This window comes from Amblyomma maculatum, chromosome 2 (assembly GCF_055883805.1).
Source record: "Amblyomma maculatum isolate TAMU_Amacu chromosome 2, ASM5588380v1, whole genome shotgun sequence".
Classification (NCBI taxonomy): domain Eukaryota; kingdom Metazoa; phylum Arthropoda; class Arachnida; order Ixodida; family Ixodidae; genus Amblyomma; species Amblyomma maculatum.
Window position 1 is genome coordinate 62609140 of NC_139345.1, and position 13648 is coordinate 62622787.

Below are 13648 nucleotides of genomic sequence, written 5' to 3' on the forward strand. Positions count from 1 at the left end.
CTGTTTTGTGGGGCCCTGGGGTGTCCTGGTTATACTAGTGAGATCGTAGTTTTTTCTTTAGCACTTTATTCGATACCAACATAACGCAGGTGAAGCCCGCTCACAGATGATACAACAGCCGCCAGTACACCTCGTGGACCTTGTTAAAACACTTGGCTTCTTCTTACTCCTTTTTTGTGTGTAATTAACCAGAATACAGATTGCATATAATTAAGGTCTCCAGCGTAACCAGCTGTTTAATAGGTTCGTACTGGTGCTCCTCTCTGTAGATATAATTAGGTACAAACAGGGGGAGGTGAAAGAAAGGCATTGCACGCATAGGCGCTCTTGTGTGCGTGGCATTTTTTCTTTCGCCGCCAACTGCTCGCACCGAATTTTAAATATAATTACACCTCGACTCGCCCCGTCCAGCCTCCTCTAAGAGTGTTACAAATGCATCGAAGCAAGCAGCATGTCAGGTGGACAGAAATTGCACAGTAAATTCATTTTCTCGGCTCGAGCGAATTGCTATATTGTTCCTGACACTGGGGATGAAAGGCCGATTACACTGCGGTGTCTGCGTAACGATAGGAAGAGCTAGCACTCAAGAAACACAAGAGAAAAGCGCAGAGTCTTGGCATTGTTGATTCAAACTATAATCTAACATACATCGAATGTTAGCTGCACGTTCGATTTCGTTGGGCGCTCGAAAACTTGATGCAATTATTGAATTTTTCTAGAAAGAATTCACTTTTCTGAATAGTACGAAATGCAAATCGATCTGCGTATGCTTTTGAGTGGGCCTTGTGCACATTTTTATTTTGTTTTGTCGTTTACCAGCTTACGATTTCTCATACAGAGTTGCTTGTTTAGTAGTAGTTTTCTCAGTTTCTTTAAAGAATATATCGGGAAGATCATGCATTATGTTCAAGCACTGTAGCACGTTCAAGCCAAATAGGCATGTGGACACTCCTTTGCTGCTTTTTATTCCATATTGTTTTAGGTAAACGCTGCAGTGTTCTCTTGCTGATAATCAGCAAGGTTCAAGAACTTTGTAGCCTTTAAAGTTTCCTTTATTTTCCTCTCTTCTGCGAAGACCTTTGAGATATTTTTCTTGCTGTAAAAATATTGTGCTGAGGCTTTCGTGTTAGCAAGTGTCACTTGATTAATCGGCTGCCTCTATAACGGTAAGTGGCAGAACCGAAAAAAATGTGTGGTCATTTTTCAAGGAGAGGAAACAAATACTTATTTTTTCGGAACCTCACTTAATGGCACTGAAGATGAATAGTGACCTAATTAACCGTTTCTGTTAGATTTACCTTCGGGTTATAATTTTTGCTGCCGCTAATATTTAGCTTTTTGAACAATTTAAACTTTCCACGTCAGAAAATGAGGAATGATTTGATTAACGCAAGTTGCGAGCTTGGCAACGTTCAGAGCTCATTTTGGTCCTCCACACATAGAAACGTCATTTATAAGGCTTAGATTTATGTCTGCAAAAAATAACAAAAATGAACGAAAGAGAGAGACTTATAATGAAGGCGATTAAAAAATAAATCATAATTAGAGCTGATGCTCGAGCTTTTTTACAATTTTCTTAAGTCCCGCCATGTGCGAAATATTTACGGCCTACCTTTTATTTAAATAATCTACCAGTACCACGCAAAATTCGGAATGCCAAAAAAAAAGTACTCAGCGTAGCTGAAGTACCGTCCTTAAACACTTAATTAGATTTGAATCTGTGGCTACTGTACACGACATATCTGTGAAGCGGATGTTCACATGGTCTTCTCTATAGTCAACAACTCTACTAGACGTCTGAATACTTCGTTATTATATTGGAGAAATAGCAACTGCCTGCTACTCGACGCCGTAGAGGCTAGTCCTGAATCCATTACTGGGGCATTAGCGAATGTTTTGCTTGAACGTGCAAATTACTATCACGACAAAGTGATTGTTCGGCTGCAACCACAAAGCGGAAATATTACACGAGTGAGGGTAGGCGCAAGGTGCTGTAACCTATCTATTGTTCTATCATGAAAAAACTAATCCTTTCTTGCAAGCAAAATATACGCGCGAAAGGAGAAAGCATTCTTTGCGACTGTTTGCACTCATTTGCAGCTTTTTCACTCATTTGCTTTCTTTGCTTTCTTTTTTGCTTCCTTTTTCTCTTTTTTACTTCGTAATTTTTCTATTTTGGTTGTTTTTTCTTTTTTTTTTTACTGCTTTGACTGTTCTTTCTCTTTTACTACTTTTTTTCCTCTTTTACTCTTGTTTGGCTGTCTTCGATGTAACGAAAGGACTAGGCCTGATATCAAAGCATTCCTACGTTTTTGCACGTTTTTTGCACGTTTTTTTTGCCCAATATCGACGTCCGTGGCTGTTATGACGTCTGCACACTACATCGTCATCCATTGCTATTTCAATGTCGAGGTGACTTTAGTGGCTCTACATAATCAACTAATTACTACACATCAACGAAATGTTGCTCGCAAACGCATTTGTTTCACCCTCTACCTTATATAAACATTCTTTAACTCATATAATGACGTGATTCTTCGATAGAGAGGGTGTGATACCCTCTGCGGACACTTTCTGTGCAGAAGTTAGGTGACACTACAGTTTGCCCCCTGACCTTTGCGAGCGCCGATGGAACACGAAACGTTTCAAACCCTAGCCGAGACAAAGAGATCAGGTTTTTTGGCCACGGCGTTAGAGCACTGCGCCATCTCGGTAGCCCATTCCTGCTAAGCTGCCAGTCGTTCACGCTGCACTTCGGATGTCGTTTACTTCATCCCCTCTCAAAAGTCGCACTGATGACCGCAACGCGTGATATTCATTGGGAATTTGTGATTTTATTTGGTCACCTGACTTCCAGATAGTGCTAGAAGAGGACTTTGATCTCACACACTCGTGTTTTCTCTATGAACGCCCGGGTTTCCTGTTCCACTGATGGGTGTCGTGGACGAATCCGCCTCACAGTGCAGCCTACACGTGTCTGAACACGTGCCTTTTTTTTTTTGGTTAGCATAGAGGGTAACTCGACCTCGTTCGGATTATCTGACTCAGTGCATCGCCTTGCTCGACGACGACTCGATACAAACGCTACCCCAGCTTGTGCGGAGCGTTCTAGTGAGATCGAAGAAGAGCGCGAGCGATGATTTGACCCTGGGAACTCGCAAGCTCATGCAAAGAGTTTCATAGTGCTAGTGCACGACGAACCGGGATTAGATATGCTAAACCTTATGTTATGCTAAACCTTATGTTATGCTAAACCTTATTAGAATATATGCATATTACAATTTTATATAAGGAAATCACAGGTGACTTCGACTATACTAGCTTTCTAGTCAGACCTTGACAGTATTCTCTTGGTGTCAAAAATGGTTTGCTTCTCTTAACGTTTGCAGGTGCTGCTGCATCTTTATGATAAAGCTAAAGTCGTACAGTCACAGCACGACATTAATGGTCAGCCTCTTTCTCAAGTTGACGAAGCTAAATACTTAGACGTCACTTTTCGCCAGACGTGTGATGGAGTCATTGCGTCGAATTTATAACCCGGAAGGTAGGACGCACTGTTGACTTTATCAAGGAAACCTTTAAGCAAGCACGCTGTGCGTTTTTTTAAAAGAGTTAAAAAAAAACGTTTAAAAGGGTTAAAGCGTTAAAAAACGCTTTGCTAAGAAAACGTCCGGCCTAATCTCGGATATACCCGCATCGTGTGAGAACTCCATGCACAGGTTCTCCTAAACAGATAAGAAACTTTTCAGAATGACGCCGTCCGCGTTTAACCAACTGTTTGCAGTTTCAAGCATCACCTCTGACATTATGCGCCAAATCAAAGTGATCCACTGTCTTCGCGCCGAATAGATTTCGCCATACATTCTTGCGGGATGTGCTCTATAATTTAATATACTGAGATAAAAAGCGATAAAGACCGAGTGATGCGACCACTACCTCAAATCGAAAGAAAATTCTCACCGCACGTCTGGGCATGTAATTATTCGTATTTTTTTCGCGTATTATCAGCCAGTAGAATCGGCTCTATCCTAATTCCATTGAAGCTGCTGATAGTGCAAGTTTTTATGAGGGGCTTAATCAGCATATATAATTTGCTCCTTTCAATTCGCTTGCGTCTACTTTGTTTATTTGCCTGTGTATATTTTATTTCCAAACTTTGGTACAATAGAGTTTTTGCTTATTTAATCACATCTTCTTACAGTGTGCATTTCACCCGCACCGTTGATGCCAATTAGTTGCCATACCCCGATTACTGCATTGCCCTCAAGGGCGATATGTGGGCACTGGCATGAAAAACAATAAACACAGTGAGATGTCTCAACTTCTTAGTGTGGCTGAAGGTATGTTGTGGAAAGACGGGCTGGTGTTGTGAAACGACTGGCTGTGTAAGCATAAGAAAGATGTAAAAAATGGTGTTAGGCAGCAACTAGCAACCCACTGCGGAAAATTCCGCAAATGGTATCCATATTTTGAGCACTACAACGTCGTCTATGGCCATAAAGACCAGCCAACAAGAAAACAATTAAGGCTTGTAACATGGTGTAAAATAAGAAAACATTTGTCATGGCGCCATCAGAATGTTTTTATCCCACAAATGGACGACTCTCAATGACACTAAGCGATGAAAGCTTCATAGCAATATTGTTTTCATTAATTACCATCATTATTTCCTCTGCCATCTTCCCATATTTTGCTGTTTACTGACGGTGCTGCCTTCGCAAAAACGTTTCAATTATAAGCCAGCGCCCGGTGTCTGTCGGCTCCCATGCCGATTGCCTCATTTGCGCCGTTTCTAGATGACCTGAGAAAACATCGTGTTGGTCCTGATTTGTAATGTTCAGCTAAGGCACCTATACCAAAAAAGAACTCAGACTTTCAATGTCCTGCTGTACAGTTGTTTCCAACAGCCTAATAAACTGTGATGCACTAGATTTGAACTGTCATCCACGAAAAATTGTGGAGACTGTTTTTCATTTCGGCAGGTATGCTGGAAACTGCGCCTATTGTTAGTTATTAAGGAAAAACTGTGAGTGAGTTGGTAATGTCTGTAGGCTACTACTAGTGTACACATGTTTCTGACACATTTCATGAGACCATCTTGTTGAGAACAACAACACGTGATTTTATTCGTTTATGCAGTGGTTGATTTCGGCAGCATGAAATAGCTTCTCTTCATACTTTCGCAGCTGGAAGTCTCAACACGCACACGCTGATGTTCAACACAAACTCTCCTAGCACTGCGGCTGAAAGTGAAGAGACAGAGTGAAGAACCGACACCAGTAGGTTTCTACGATGGAAAAATCTACAAATAAATAGCGGTTGTGGGAGACGACCCGCACGTGTAAACAATGCATTAAAGCCGGAAAGCAGCAAAGAAGTAAATGTCCATCGCTGACAGCGCGGCTAGCAATGTTTGCTGAGGTGATAAATGACTCTGCTTTCAAGAGCATACGTACTCGAAATATAAGCACTGGACAGTAGAAGGTATGGTTTTATTTTTAATGTCGTTTCGCTATCTGTGCACTGGCCGGAACCGCTCAGTAACGAACTGACTAGGAATGACACGCATTCGCATTTTCTAGCTCACTGTAAACAGGAGGAGATGACGAGTGAGCTTGCCTTGTAGCCTGCCTCTTCCCATTTCCGGCCTGTCTGCTCCCATCTCATTTTCCAGCTTCGTTGAGCTAGGTTACGGTAGCACGTCAGCTAGCGTAGTTTAATCTTACAAGTTACAACCCCATGGAGTAGGGTTGATAGATGAGGGAGTAGGTAATATATCACCACTTTCACGTAACGTGATCATTTGCTTTGTGCATTCGGCTTTATGAGCTAATTGTTCATTACCTAAATACAGCGTCATGGACCCATGTTTTTGTTCGAAACTATATTTGTTCTGGAGGTGAGAAAATGAACCGAGCTCAGAGAAGAGGGATGGCATGCAATATTTGCTTACAGGGGCTGGGAAATGCGAAGAAGCATAACGTCAGTGGCGTGCTGTTTGTGTCTGTTTAAGCAAAGAATTGTCATTCGTATATTTACGGTGTAAAAAAAAAAAAAAACAAAGCAAGAGAAATGAACGTTTGCAATTACCGTCTCTTGAAAAATTTATATGAAACACACTAGGCAGTTTACGAGGTTGGTTGGCACATTTTGACGTAGTGCTCGTCAGACTAAGGAACTTCCCATTGTGGTTTGATATAAAAAATCACGCACTAATGCGCCCAAAATAAAACGGAGCACACGAACGAACAACATTTTGTTTCGCGGAGAGCCCTGCAAGCGGATGCGTATTTGCATAGCTCGGGTACGTGTAGGACACCCGGTTGTTCATTTTGACACTCTTTGAGTTCGCCTCATCCGCTGCCCGGATGAAGGATAGTCCTTTTTCTGCAGTCTCGAGCTCAGTTTTATTTTGAATATACTAGTACACATCATCTGAAGTGTTATAAAATACTGGTAATCAAGAAAGTTATCTGTGACTCATGAGATTACTCGGGCCATGAGTTCTCCTTCTGGAAGGAATGACAGCCATCCAATAGGAAGTTAAAACTGCTGTGTTTTGCGCCCGCACACGCCTGAAAGAGATGCTGCCACTCAAATCTTCCCACTTAACTATTGTTGAACGCTATAAGCGGTAAATATGGGTCTTGACAAAAAATACTGCTTGTTTTAAAGCCATGAAAGGGATTTGAAGAAGTGGGCTCACATATCCGCATAAATTCATAAAAAAATCAAGATAATTTTGCTACCGTTATGGAGCACGTGAGACGGGGCTCGCCAAAATGACGTCGTAATCCCACTGCATATGGGGCCAATTGGTTTTCTATCATTCCTACTTTTCTGCTCTACCACGCTGCATCAACACAATGCCGAGCGGTGATTACGGGGAGTTCATTTTTATAAACAAGGGAACAAAATTCAAATCGCATCGAAGGATAAGTTCTGAATTCCAACCCATCGGAGGGATACCTTCGCAATGACTATATCTAAAACGACTGAAACGGTATTTAAAAACGACTGAAAGTTATGAACAAATGTTGGGTTCACGCTAGCGTTATGTACAAGTCATGCCGTGTGCAGGATTTTAATCATGGCGAAGCGCAAGGCACGTGCGTACTATGCGACGTCAGTGCACGGTAACCATTCCCAGGTGGTGAAAATTTCCGGAGGTCTTCAATTCAGTCATCTTCAATGCCGACGTCGCTTTGAGACGTGAAACTAAACCAAACCAAACGAAACCAAAACAAACGAAAAGAAACAATGTCTTCTAGTTCTGGTGAGCAAGGGTTTCAAAAATTGAAATTATTTTTATATAACGAGAGCAATTAATGCGGGGTCCTTTTTCATTTAGAAAATTTCGCCTCTGCAGCGATATCGGTGACGTGACGGAATGAAGATTTTCAGCCGTGACAACTCAAAATATATTCGACGCCGGGCCCCGAGCACAGGAAATTCCACGGAATAAGTGCAAGGCCCGTTGTGGCTCTTATGTCGTCAGGGCAAAGTAAAATATAACGAGGGATCAAAATTTTGGTCAGGGCTCTGCCATTAGAAACACAACGTCTTTTTATACCATTCTGTTCCACACTAAATATCGTGGATTTGCTTAAAAGCGGCGAAACCCATTTTTCACGATCCAGTGAACCCTCTCCTAACGTCTTTCGAGAAGGAGATTTACAACACCATACAGTGTAAAAATGAGTCTGAGCACGAGATGATGAGGCAAAAAAAATAGTGAGAGGGTAAACGTAGCTAAAATAGGCAAAGCTTGCATTCATGCGTGACCGATCCTTCGCACTAGAGCTTCAGACGCTTATGGGTTGACAGGGAGATGGGAACTTTACACTGCTGTACAGTTATTTCTTTTTCTGAACATTAGTTTTCTTGCAGTAAGCTGGCAAGAAAAGGTATTTAGACCTTACTTTATCACCATTTGCTATCTTATCGCTTTTAAGTTTGTGCCTCTGGAGCGGCATCACAGCAGAAGTAAAATATGTTATGCACGTGTTGGTTACGATTGAGCATTATAAGGACAAATGCACATAAATCACATTGCAGGTGGAAGCATGCGTGTGCGTGAATTCAAAAAGAAAAAAAAAATTAAGTTTCAAGAGTAAATAGAAAACTCTTAATGGTTCGTTGCGTTCGCCAGACGAATATTTCCAGAGCTGGGTAATCACAATCACTAGTGAATATTAACTCCTGAAAGAGCTAAAGAATAACATTAGGCTATCGTGGCGATTCATGGTTGAGGAACATCGGGCCTCGATAGCCGTAAACATGACGCAGTTTGTTATGACTGTGCTCTGTTACCTCGTAAGGCTGTTTAACAGAGTGCTTGTGTTACTCTGATAGTATGTATTCTTTCTAACGTATATTACCATGCCTATATTTTTGTTCAAAGCAGTTTTCCTGGGTTTAAACGCATGTAAGAAATCCGCGTTTATATTGTTGTGCACAAAAGATATAATTCATGTAAGGGGTTCCTGGTACTGTTATTTTAATTGTCTTTCGAGCAACATTACGAAAGCTGCATTGGGGCTTAAACATGCTGACACATCTTGGCCGAAACTTGCGCTCAATACTAGAAACAAAAATATTCGATGCTGAAAAAAGCGCGGTGTCAGGCTCCAGTTCTGTGGTGATAACTGCCTGAATGCATCTCTCCATGCCTATGATGGCAATGTCCTATGCCTATAGCATGTCACAGCTTAACTAATCAGCACGTACTTTGCTGTCGAGCGAGGGTGCGACTGAAATAGGCTCGAGTATAGCAACCTTCAGATGTGGGCTTTTTTGCGAGACGGTGTGAAGCGTTTGATGGAAATACTCTCATTAGGGCTTTGCTTTCACAAATCGCGAAGAGGAGAACGCGGAGAGCTCGGCAAGCGAAATTTTAAAGACCAATTTTTTAAAAATGTGTTCAAAGGCCTTAAGCTGATTTTAATGGCATAAAACCGGCTTTGCCAAAGATCGCCACAGCGTAATGTATTTCGGTCTGCTCAACGTGCAGTGAAAGACCCATTTTCCCAGCATTTGACCCCAGGTGAGGCCAGCACCAGGCAAAAGGGAAGCTTCCAGCAGTTGTGTACTGATAACTGAACTCCGTACCTCCGGCGCACGAGGAAAGAGCTCCTACGTCTATGCTGCTGCTCCGGCATATTGTTACGTTAGTGGCATCGGCTAGCTGGCATATCATGTTGTGTCCTCACCTTTGTTTTTAATTTCTTCCATGACGTACAGTAAACGTAGGAAGATTAGGTTTTTAGCCCAAATAAAACAAATAAAGATAGGTGCTTCGCACTTTTCCATTATCTCTACGTTTTGTTCAAAATTTATAGGCCTGCTCTTATACAGTATGCACGCTTTATCACTGGGCTCCCGAACTACCATTTCAATCAGACTAATTGGCGGTAAAAGTACGTCCAAAATTCTGCGTGAATGCTTGATGGTTCCTGCTGCCAACGAATATTCGAGTATTTGGCACATCACAGGTGTATTCTCACGAACGCATTTCATTATCTGATTGTAATGAAGTTACATGTCACAAGTCTAGTGGTATTTGGTTTAATCAAGAGTTCGACGAAACATCGTCTGGTCAGGTGGTGACAAAGAAAATTATAGGGTCACTGACCAAGTCAAAGTTTAATAAAAAACGAAATGACGTTTCGGAAGCCCTACGGCTTCCTTGTTCACAATCTACAACAAGGAAGCCGTAGGGCTTTTGAAACGTCATTTCGTTTTTTATTAAACTTTGACTTGGTCAGTGACCCTATAATTTTTTTTATGGTATTTGGTTTGGTGCTTAACCGATGAATGAAAATTTTGCTTCGTTCAGAAAATGACGGCGGTTAAAAAAAAAAGAAAGCTTCTCATCAGACTATCAGGGCATGAACAGGTAACGAGGTCTACCCGCACCAAGAAAAGAAAAACGTCAGCTGCGCGCTTACGACGCAGAAAACTTACGAGAGGTGCTGTGGCCGAAGGAATAGCTAACAGTTTGTAAAATACGCTTGAAAAAACAAAAGAACTGTAAAGGCAAGTTCGCCTCATGAAAAGTGGTATACAAGTTGTTTTAACAAGCAAATACATTTGGAGAAGCCTTTCCGCAGAGCCTTTTGTTACCTTTAGGCCTATAAATAAAACAGGCGTATTCGCTGATCTGCTACAACTTGTCGGGGACAAACGAACCAAAGAAAAGACAAATAAATAACCTAAAAGACAGGACCAAACCAGACGGCATGGTTTCGGCGCAGCATTTACTACTGCCTGGCCCTCCCTCCGAGTGCCACCGTGTATCAGACTTTATTGCGTGCTCTCTGTTAGAAGCCGCTAGCCCGCTACAAGACAAATGAAAAGAAAAAAAAAGAAAAAAAAAACCCAGGAAAAAGACCAACATTTGATTGGAGTTCGCCAACTTCGCTCAGTGTTTTCGCACAGCGAGAGAGAAGCAAAAGCTTAATCAGCGAAAGTTCCCATCACGGTATCGCTGGATTGGTAGAAGCTCACATAATTCCCGTGGCTGGTTCCTGTGCGCGCGTTCCTAGCGTGGCGAAGTTTCTAATGTGGCTTAGCTGTGCGCTTGCTTAGAGGATTCAATGAGTGTGAGTGCGGTACAGGGTGATGCTTCAGTGTAGTGTATAGAGCACTAGGTTTGAACTGTGTAGTGTATAGACCATTTTCACGGAAAATGATGAAAGCAGCGGTCTCTCCTTCCCCTCTTCTCTCTGGTTGATACGGCAGCCAAGCGGCAATGTGAAAACGGCCACGTGAAAACGGCCTACTGCATCATTTATGCTTGGCCTTTTAAGCAAAACAAAATGCAGTAATTGTGAAAGGCACATCAATAAAAGGCACGGCAGCAGAAAGGCGTTACACGTACTACAAGCCGCATGCTCTCCGATGTATGCATACCGCAGAAAAGAAACGTAATGATATTGTCCTGTCTACTTTTACTTTTGTTGGTTATATCCTACCGGAATACCCTACTATGTGATATTAGCAAAGAAAATGAGCAACACTTACACATGTAATTATCTGCAACTCACGAACGCACACATACATACCTTTCAGGACGAAGATTGCTCGTACTTTGTACATAGCTGGAGTTGTCCATTATTGTTTCGTTTTATTTCGTTTTGTATAAGCCCAGTTGCTTTCCCTTTTTCCTTTCAGAAACATGGTATATGTTGATGCTGGACAGTAATAAAAACTACAAAACCGTACGATTGCAAACGGAGTGTTTAGGAGCAGGTTTAAAGCGTAAACACTTGCGCTATGCAAATCAGTCAATATCAAAGAGTGTATGTTTCAGGGAATAAATGCTACAGAAAAGTCCAAAACGCTCGCAGTGCGAGAAAAAGGATGATTTCAAGAAATTTTCACCTTCCCCTAGCATTGTGTTTGCTTATTTAGGCTACGCATGTACATAGGAAGGCACTTTTCTTCATTAAGGTGTAGAGATTTGTTTTAGCACTCCTCCTGCGGCACCCTTTCGTGTGCATCTTTTTGAACTGGTGGTTCAACACATATATAGCAAAAAAAAAAAAAACTTACATTTTGTTCAGGCTTGTAATACTTGGATTTTCACATGCACACTGCACTACGTCATATTTCGGTCATCGGGTATGATAATTTGAGCTCATGTGCGGCGCGAGCAGCCGACGCAGCGCTTCTTTTTCACACGTGCGGCATGCGAAGCCGGCGGTACTCGCTTCTTCTTCTGTTGCTTCATTTCTGATTCTTCTATTTCGCACACCTTCTTCGTATTCTTCTTCACTCACCTGCCGAATTTCATTCGTGACTGTGTGCAGCTCTACATATGTAAAACATTGCCTTACACAATGCCACAAAGTCATCCAGCTTCCTGCCTGCCCTTTCCCTCCTACACCACCCCCCACCGCCCATCTGGCTCGCGTCATGGGGCCTCCCCCACCAAAATGTCCTTGACCCGTCCATGTCGTCTAGATCCGGCTGTGGTGTCCTGCATCCATGCAACCAGCGCTTTGGCTGTGTTTCTTTGACGTTTGCAGACAGCCACAGATAAGGTGAACCACATCAGAGTTGAACCATAGCATGCACACTGTAAACTATAAGTTAATACGACACATGCATTAATGCATGTGTAATACGACACATGAATTCTTTAGCGTCTGGGATTTATTTGATATTCTCTTTGATGAATCAGTCTTTGGTTGTAATAAACATTTCAAGCTATTTCAGTGTCTGAGTTCGTGATGTGTTTGTTGCACTGCATGCCAACGATTTGTAAGGGCGCTCGAACAATATGAAGCTGTCTCCTGACAAGGTTTTGTTCTTGGAAGCTGCGTCTTTATACGAAATGCAGGATAATTTTGATATTATTTAACTTTAGTACTATAACTCAAAATGGAGCCGCAGCCCTGTCTTACGCCGTCCTAGGAGAGAAACCTTCAGACCCTGCTGTGTGTGGCATTTGTCCGTGTGAGGAAGATGTACTCAGTTAATTACAAATATGAAATAACGTATCAGCGGTACTTAGCACCAATGAAACCTTATTTTAATGATTTAAGCATTAGTGGCAAGACTCAAAGATAGCGTCTCATTTGTTTGTAGTAGTCGCTCAGGGAGGATGTCGAGAAAGGAAGCGCAGTAGGTGAATATGCGCTAAAGGTCTCTCCGTAAACGCAGTATTCTGAAGCGAACAAGTTTTCATTCCAAATAACTTGAATTCTCAGGAAAAGATTTCGGTAACAAAACCAGTATGGCATTCACATCAGTGGGACAGGAACAACTGACCGAAGGAGCGTCAGCAAGGTGTGGACAACATGAACTTGGCTTACAATCTTCATCCAGCGTAGAATGACAATTTAATTAATGCAAGTTACCTGCCATCAAGCAAACATATATAGCCCACAATATTCTAGCTCATACTCGTTCAAGTGGCAGCAATCATCGACTGGGAAGGTCTGCCAGGCCTTGTTACGGTTCATAAAAACGTCTTAGCTTTGCTCTTTCCTATTACGTAAGCATGTTGTCTGTATTTTTAAAGCTAAGACAATCTATCCTCAGTTTAATTTTCCGCCATCCCTTCCTAGCAGTTCAGTCTGGCAAACTGGCACTTTCAGGTGGTAAACCTCCCCAGTAATCGTTCTTCCCTGTCTTTGTCACGTGACTGCGCTCTAACCTGCTGCCTACAGGTCTAGTGGTAGTTCTGAATGGATAAAAAACCAAAACTATGGAAATTTCGACTTTATCTGTCTGAAACACAAAAGTTTGATTCTGCGTAAAAGCTTCACAGTAAGAGAATAACTTAGTATTTTGCAAGCTCTGCGTACAGGAGCATCATTTTAAAAAGGAAAGCCTAATTGTATTTTACTATTTTCGGGATACGTAAAGTAATCACCGCTGCTGATTTCATGCGCTGAAAATCGCGTCTGTAGAAACTTGTCACTGCATTTAGTCACTGTGCTGATCTTGGCCGCCGTGACTGTATTTTCCCACAGGCGTACCGTACTGATATTTATGTACGTTGTAGCTCCGCTATTGCTCTCATTATTAGTCTCAAAACTCCATGCACTGAATTTCCGGGAAACACTCGCATGCCATCCCGATACTTTCCCAGAAAGGGGTTTGAATTTGCGCCTTTACTCTTGCCAGCCGAATTCTA